Source organism: Heloderma suspectum, chromosome 6 (genome assembly GCF_057233095.1).
Source record: "Heloderma suspectum isolate Gila_16-S chromosome 6, 16-S_ref, whole genome shotgun sequence".
NCBI classification, from domain to species: domain Eukaryota; kingdom Metazoa; phylum Chordata; class Lepidosauria; order Squamata; family Helodermatidae; genus Heloderma; species Heloderma suspectum.
In genome coordinates this window covers 92,498,830-92,506,487 of record NC_139463.1, presented here as the reverse complement: position 1 = coordinate 92,506,487, position 7,658 = coordinate 92,498,830, and positions in this window count along the sequence as shown.

Below are 7,658 nucleotides of genomic sequence, written 5' to 3'. Positions count from 1 at the left end.
CATCACCGATGCAATGAAGATGAACTTGAGCACACTCCGGGAGAGAGCGGAGGACAGGAAGGCCTGGCGTGCTATGGTCGATGGGGTCCCGAAGAGTCGGACATGACTTAATGACTGAACAACAACAACAAATCTCATTTCCAAAAAAGATTTCCATCCCCACTTGCCAAACACAGGATATAATTTTTGTGGAGATTCTTGCATATTGGACTATAATCGTATAGGCAGTCCCTTTGGCATTTGACACACGGAATGCCTGCTCAATATCAAGTAAATAATCAGATGGCACAGGGAGTATCTCATGCAAAAGCTTATATACAAAAGTAGACAAATTGACATCACTAGGCACATCCTTAATGCCAATTATACATTCATTGGCTCTACGAGTAAAAGCCTCCAGTTGAGAAATTCTGATGAGCGAGTCATTAAAAACTTGTGACGCAGTTTCGTTCGCAGCCTATCTTCCAACTCGTTAACCTTCACCTCCATTTTTTGCCAAGAATTGTTAATTAAATCCACAGCCCCCTGCAGGGCAGTGATGGAATTTTAAATTACATCCAACTTTTTAGCGTGTTCAGCTAATTTCGAAGACAAAGTTTTTATCAGAGTAAATATCTCCCCTATATTTTCAGTTCTTGGCGGCTTTGAGAAAGGAGGTACGGGGGGAATAGGCAGAGATGCATTTCCTTTTTTTCTCCTTGCTGTAGCCCTGTTTCTCTTCAAACAGATCTTGCAGGTCCTCAGATATCCTCAAATATTGTTAATATTTCTTAAAGCATTCCTCAGATGTTGTTGGTATTTCTTAATCCATAAATTAAATGGAGCATGTCAGACCTAATTTCTCCTATTTAAATAGGAGTTACAAAACAACTTTTGGCGATGATTAAGCTCTGGAGGGTAGTCTAGAGACTCTGCAGGGTGCTGCAAGGGTGACATTGGCTCCGAACAGAAGTCTAGATATCTTACAAGCTTAAGAGATATTTTAGTGTATGTGTATTGTGTGCTTATGTTGTTCTTGTGTTTTGTTTTTCTTTTTCAAAATATATATTTTTTAAAAAAAATACTGCTATGTTCAGTTTAGGGATGTACGAAAGTCGCTTACTTTTTCACAGCTCTGATTTGTGGTCGGGGGGAGGTGCTCCGTCCCGCCCCCTGGAATCCTCCCTGGCCGGCTCTGCTCCATGGCAGCTGAAGTTGAACCAGCTAAAGTTTCCAAGTACTCTTCAGAGGCAGCCCCAGATAGAGAGTGTCACAGTAATTGAAACAGAATGTAACTAAGCCATGAAATCGGCCAGGGATTTGACAGAATTGCCTGCCGAGGCAACCGGAAGGTCCCCAAGAGCCATCAGGAAACCCTTCGGATCCACCAGCCTCCTGGGATGGACCATCTTAATCGGCCCTCCACCCCTGCAGAGGTTCTGAGCAGGGATGTCAGAGAATTCTGCCACGGATCTCGGTGAGGCCGAATGCCAGTGCATTTGGCCCCCCGAACTCTGTGGCGGAATGGCCTGACACCCCCCCCCCGCAGATCCCCCCAGGACGAGATTCACCTGGGGCGGATCATCCGTGCAGCGGCGGCTCCAGTGGCGGCTCCGGCAGCAGCAGCGGACGGTTTTCTGACTGGCTGCTGCCGCCGCCATTTCCAGGCTTGTGTTTAAAAGAAAAGAAAAGAAAAGAAAAGAAAAGACATGATAGGCTATGTAAAGATTTACATAGCCTATCATGGCTAGGTTTTAAAAAAAAGAAAAAAAAGATTTGATAGTCTACGTAAATCTTTACGTAGCCTATCATGGTTGGGTGGGTTTTAAAAACAACAACAACCGTGTACGCAAATGGCAGTGGCTACAGCCGCTGCCATTTGCATTCCTTATTTTTACTGTCTTAATCTACATAAATATTTACGTAGACTATGATGGCAAAAAGAAAGGGGAACACAAATAGCGTAGCAGGCGCTATTTGCGTCCACTTTTGATTCGCCGTTTTAGCCTATGTTAAGATTTATAGTGGCCATAGCCGTATGCGTTTTTGTTTGTTTGCGTATGCATTTTTGTTTGTTTTTTCCCCAGACATGTAAAGCCTTTACATAGTCTATCACGTCTATGGGGAAAAAAAAGAAAAAAAAAACAGACTGCAAATGGCGGTGGCAGCAGCTGGTCGGAAGACCAGCCGCCACCGCCAATGCCGAAGCCACAGCTGGAGCCGCCGCCATCCAGAACATCTGCCCCAGGTCAGTCTCATCCTGGGGGGGATCCACGGGGGCGGGGGGGCAGGCCATTCCGCGATGGATTTCAGGGGGCCGAATGCACTGGCATTCGGCCTCACCGAAATCCGTGGCGGAATTTTCTGACATCCCTAATTCTCTAACATCCCTAGGTGTAAGGCAGAAAGGTTTAAGTGAGTGAGTTTCTGTTGAGATGAAGACAAACAGCATAACTTGCAGAGACAACAAGTGAAGGCTAAGGCTGGTGCATGGCATAGAGAGTTCTATGTAGAAAGCTTGAAATGCGATCTGTGAGACTGGCAGGTCAGAGAGAAAGAGCGCTTTCTCTTGCCAAGCAGGGGGAGGAAGTAATAGCCCACCTCTGGGCTGTATCACAGCGTCAGACCTCTGTATATGCAAAGTGAGTGAATACAGCACCTATGAGGGTGAAAAGGAGAAACCTGGGAACTACAGACCAGTCAATCTGACCTCAATCCCTGGGGAAATTCTGGAGCAGATGATAAAGCAATCCATCTGGAAGCACCTTGAAAACAATGCAGTGATTACTCAAAGCCAACATGCATTTGTCAGGAACAAATCCTGCCAGATGAATCTGATCTAATTTTTTGATCAAGTAACCTCCCTTGTGGACTGTGGGTGTGCTGTGGACATCATATGCCTCGACTTCAGCAAAGCATTCAACGAAGTGCCCCACAATATCCTGCTGAGCAAACTAGCTCAAAGTGGGCTTGATGAAACAATTCTCAGGTGGATCCACAGTTGGCTCCAGAATCGGATGGAAAGAGTGCTTATCAATGGAACTTCTCAAAATGGGGAGATGTAATGAGCGGGGTGCCACAGGGCTTGGGCAAAAAACAACAGAATGAAATTTAATAGGCTGCATTAATAGAAGTATAGTGTCCAAATCCAGTGAAGTACCAATTCTCCTCTACTTAGCACTGGTTAGGACTGGAGTACTGTGTCTAGTTTGGGAACCACAGAAGAAGGATGCTGACAAACTGGAGAGGGTTCAGAGGAGGCAACGAAGATGGTCATGGGACTGGGAACAAAGCCCTGTGAGGAGAGACTGAAAGAATTGGGCATGTTTATCCTTGAGAAGAGAAGACTGAGGGCAGATATGATAGTGCTCTTCAACTACCTGCAAGGTTGCCACAGGGGGGAAGGCCAGGATCTATTCTCGATCATCCCAGAATGCAGGACATGGAATAATGGGATCAGGTAACAGGAAGCCAGATGCCAGCTGAATGTCAGGAAAAACTTCCTGACTGTTAGAGCAAAATGACAATGGAACCAATGACCTAGGGAGGTGGTGGGCTCTCCCACACTGGAGTTATTCAAGACAAGGCTGGACAGCCATCTGTCAGGGGATGCTCTGTCTGACTTGGATTCCTGCATTGAGCCTTACTATATCATCAGAGGAATTCTTCCCTAAATTGATCCAAGCTTGTTGGTTGCTCACATCAGAAGTGGCAAGATGGGTTAAACAGTGGGAAATGGGGGGGGGTCCTCCGATGCAGCACGGGTGAGAGTGATATGATGCTTGGGGTGTGGTGCTTGTAGCTGTATTTCCTAGCATCACTGTGACTGATGATGTTGCAACTAATGAGAAGTGTCAAAGCAAGATTTGAAAATATGTTTGTTTCATAGATTTTTAAGAGCTGCGAAGAAAAGGGGCCTCTTGGCAGTGTTGGGGTGGGGGACATGTTGATTCTTAGCAATCATTTTTATAACAGTGCATTCGAAAGACAGTGCCTTTTCCCCTGAAAAGGTGCTCAGAGGAGCTTGCATAGAATATTAAGGTAGACAATGGAGCTCACAAACCTTCGCCCGCACATCTTTTCTGCTGCAAAGTGATGTTGGGAGTGTGCAATTTCATGCAAAGAAGTGGTGTTCTAGAAGAGGATGCTCAGGGATGGATGGACTCACCCCCGTTCTGTCCTTTGGGGTGATTGCTGAGCCGCTGTCACTGCCCGCCCATGAGAACTGCACTGTGGGAGCTAAAGGACAGCTCAGCAACTGCCCAGGAAATGCTGTGAGGCCTTCCCACCTCTAAACATAAGTCATTGCCCCTTTAGGTCAGCCACAGACACAAGTTTAAATATGCAGAAGTAACTGAGCTTTGAATGTGTGCACAAGAACCAAATTGGGTTAAAGGAAATAGATTGTCTCCAGAACAAAAATGTTACCATACTGACCATAAGGACAACATTGCCAAACAATTACACATGGCAGGAGGAGCAAAGCTCTTGGCACCACCATACTCCCCTCTGGAAGGATGCAAGAGTGTGAAGGCCTTCGTGAAGGGAGGACGGAGGCGGCAGTGGCCAGAGCTAAACATCTGGTTTTTCACTTCCAGAGCCTGTGGCAAAGCTGGCAAGATATTAAAAAGTATTTAAAGTATTTAAAACATGTTCTTCCGCAATACAAGTGGGAATATAGAACTTTGAGTTCAGTCCCCTACAATTATGAAAAGCACTGTGATTATGTCTGCTGCTTATACAATCCCCTGTGGAGTTCCAGTGGCCAACAACCAAATAAATAAATGAGACTGGGAGACATTATTAAATATTCCCCAGCATCATTGGGTACAAAGGCTGGGGATGAGAGATGGACAAGTCTCCATCAAACTGATTACTGATACTTTTTGTTTAGAGTCTGCACTTCACGCTGATCAGCATATGAAACAACCACTCAAATCAGTTCATTTTGATCATTGGTAATGGTGAACATAAGTTGGACTGGCAGTCAGGATGGTGCTTTTAGTGGTATTTCAGCTGATGATCCTCCCACACGTTGTGTGCAAACCTCACGTTGTTAACTGTGCAATATGGGATCCCCTGCCTATTCCTCACAAGTATTTTCAACTGGGAGAATTCATCTTCAGTGGCCTTCTTTATCAGAGCAAGGTTTACTCTTCTCCAAATGCCTTCAACAAAACACCTCCTAGGACAATATCTGAAAATGTTATGTAAGTTATTACCATGTATACTTCTATATACCAGCAGCCAGTTCATACTGCACTGAAGGAGATAAGAGGCGAAAGCAGGGGTATTAAACCAGCCTTGCTGAAAGAATTTCTGCTTTGGGGTTTCCCCCCACCCTCTGCAGTCCGCATTGCTTCTCCTTTGTAGGTCATGTCTTTTCAGATTGCAAACCAGGGGACAGGGAATGTCTGGCATAACTGATTATGTGTAAGCTGCTCTGGGAGCCTCTTTGGCTGAGGAGCAGCATGAAAATGCTTCCAATAAATCATTGTAATTCAACGGTAAATAAACCTGCCATTCTAGGACCAGAGTTAAGATTATCACATGTTGGATCAAGAGACACAAAGCCAGGAAATTTTGATGTCATAAGTGACATGCCTGATGTTCAGGAATGATGTTGTGCAATGTCACAAGTTGTGCTTGCTTACAATGCAATAGAATTCCTCTGAAGTTGTCAGCATTCTAACTTCAGAGTGGAAATGACCACGCCTGACATAGCTTTGCTAGGAGTTGCTGCCATAGGTTTTAATGGGGCAAGCAAAAACCCCTTTAATCATGTTTGACCCACTGCTCAGAATTTCACCAAACCAATGAAAAACACACCTCAACAAGCCAGACTAATGCACAATGGTTATTTTTACCAGAAGTTGAAAGAAATATATTCTATGTTGAGCCAGAACTTGGAGTAGGAAATACAAATATGTCCATTTTCAGAACAGTTTAACTTGCTGTGCCTCTCAAACTGGTTTGACATTTTGCATAAGTATGAACCTCTGCAGGTAGATGGAGGATGTGCTCTTTCAGGTAGTTAGTTCTACAGATGTCATTGTTATAATCAGTAGCATTCTGAGGCTTATAACAGTGGAAGATTTTTGTGTGTGACTCAAATTAAGTAAGGGGGCACTCCTGTGCCCCTTAGATGAATGAACGACACAACAGGGAACTATTCAAATACAGATTAATAGACACTAGTGAAAGGATACGCCTTGCCGACCCTTTTTAGCTTTTGCAACAAGATTGGATAATACACCCCTTGGACCATGGCAGTGTTTGAAACAGAGCTGTGTGCAAATAGCCACTTGAAATACTCCACCCTACAAAGAACTCAATGACCCTGGGCTGGAGTCGGGATGGGTCAAAACAAACAGACAAAACATGCCCCAATACTGATACAACCCTACCTCCTAAACTGTTCAGACATGCCAACCAGCACCTGAGCATCCCTGCTTGCTTCTGGGATGCTCAGAACCTCACTGAGGTTCCTCGCCCTTTGATTAATTTATCTCTAGCTGGTTATTCACGGTAATATCTGTACAGCACAGAGTAGTCAATTAAACAAAGGTGTCAGCAGGGTGCTCAAGATATGCTTGACCTGCTGTTTAGGACATGGAGAGTTTCAGGACCGGGGTATATTTCCCACAAAGACAATGGACTGGCCGATTCAAAACATAACCCTTGTGACTCCTGGGTGGTGGTTTGTATTCTGGATGGCATTGTGATTATTTCTGTAGTTACCTGGGAGCGACTTCTATTGATCAAATCAGCAGAGGAAGGATGCACACATTTACTAAGCTTTGTAACCTTTGCCAGAGTATTCTCCTAGTCCCACCAGAGACCAATTCAGCTTTTTCTGGAACCATCACAGATGATGAGCCAAGGTATGGGGTAATGGGAATTCAGATAGCAGGCATGTGATGTATGTGTTGACAGTCATCATGTCTGAAGCTTCTCTGCGAGAGAATGAACTCATAGAATCATAGAATAGTAGGGTTGGAAGGAGCTTATAAGACCATCAAGTCCAACCCCTCATAATAGACAGTATTTTAAAATTATAACTACAAATGGTCGTAAAAAGATGCACAACACAGTGCAAAAAAAAATTACTAAATACATAACATGTTTGTGAAACAAAATGAAAATCTCCTTCTAGTGTAATGACTGATAACTACCAGCACATCTTGGCCTTGGCATTTGCGGTGAAGGAGATCAATGACAACCCTCAGCTCTTACCCAATATCACTGTGGGATTTGAGATTTATGACACCTATTCAAATCAGATGCTGGCCTACCGTGCCATGATGCAGTTTATTTCCCCAAGGAACAGATTTCTCTCCAACTACAACTGTGGCATCCATGGAGTCCCAAGAGCCATCATTGAGGGGCTTTATGCAGACATCTCCCACCAGATCACCACTGTTTTGGGCATCTACAAAATTCCACAGGTAAGAGGCTGGTGTGGATTGTAACCTTAACAGCTGAGCTTGCAAAGCTGAGGTTAGTGCATAAGTTGCACCCATTCCTGGACATGTCTGATTAGGCCATGACCACACTTATGCCTTAGTTATATCCTATGTCTACTTCAGTAACGGGGTCTATGTGGAGCTGCCTTTGAAAGTGTTCAGAAATGTCAGTTGATCCAGGATGCTGCATCCAGAAGCATCACTGGGGCTGGT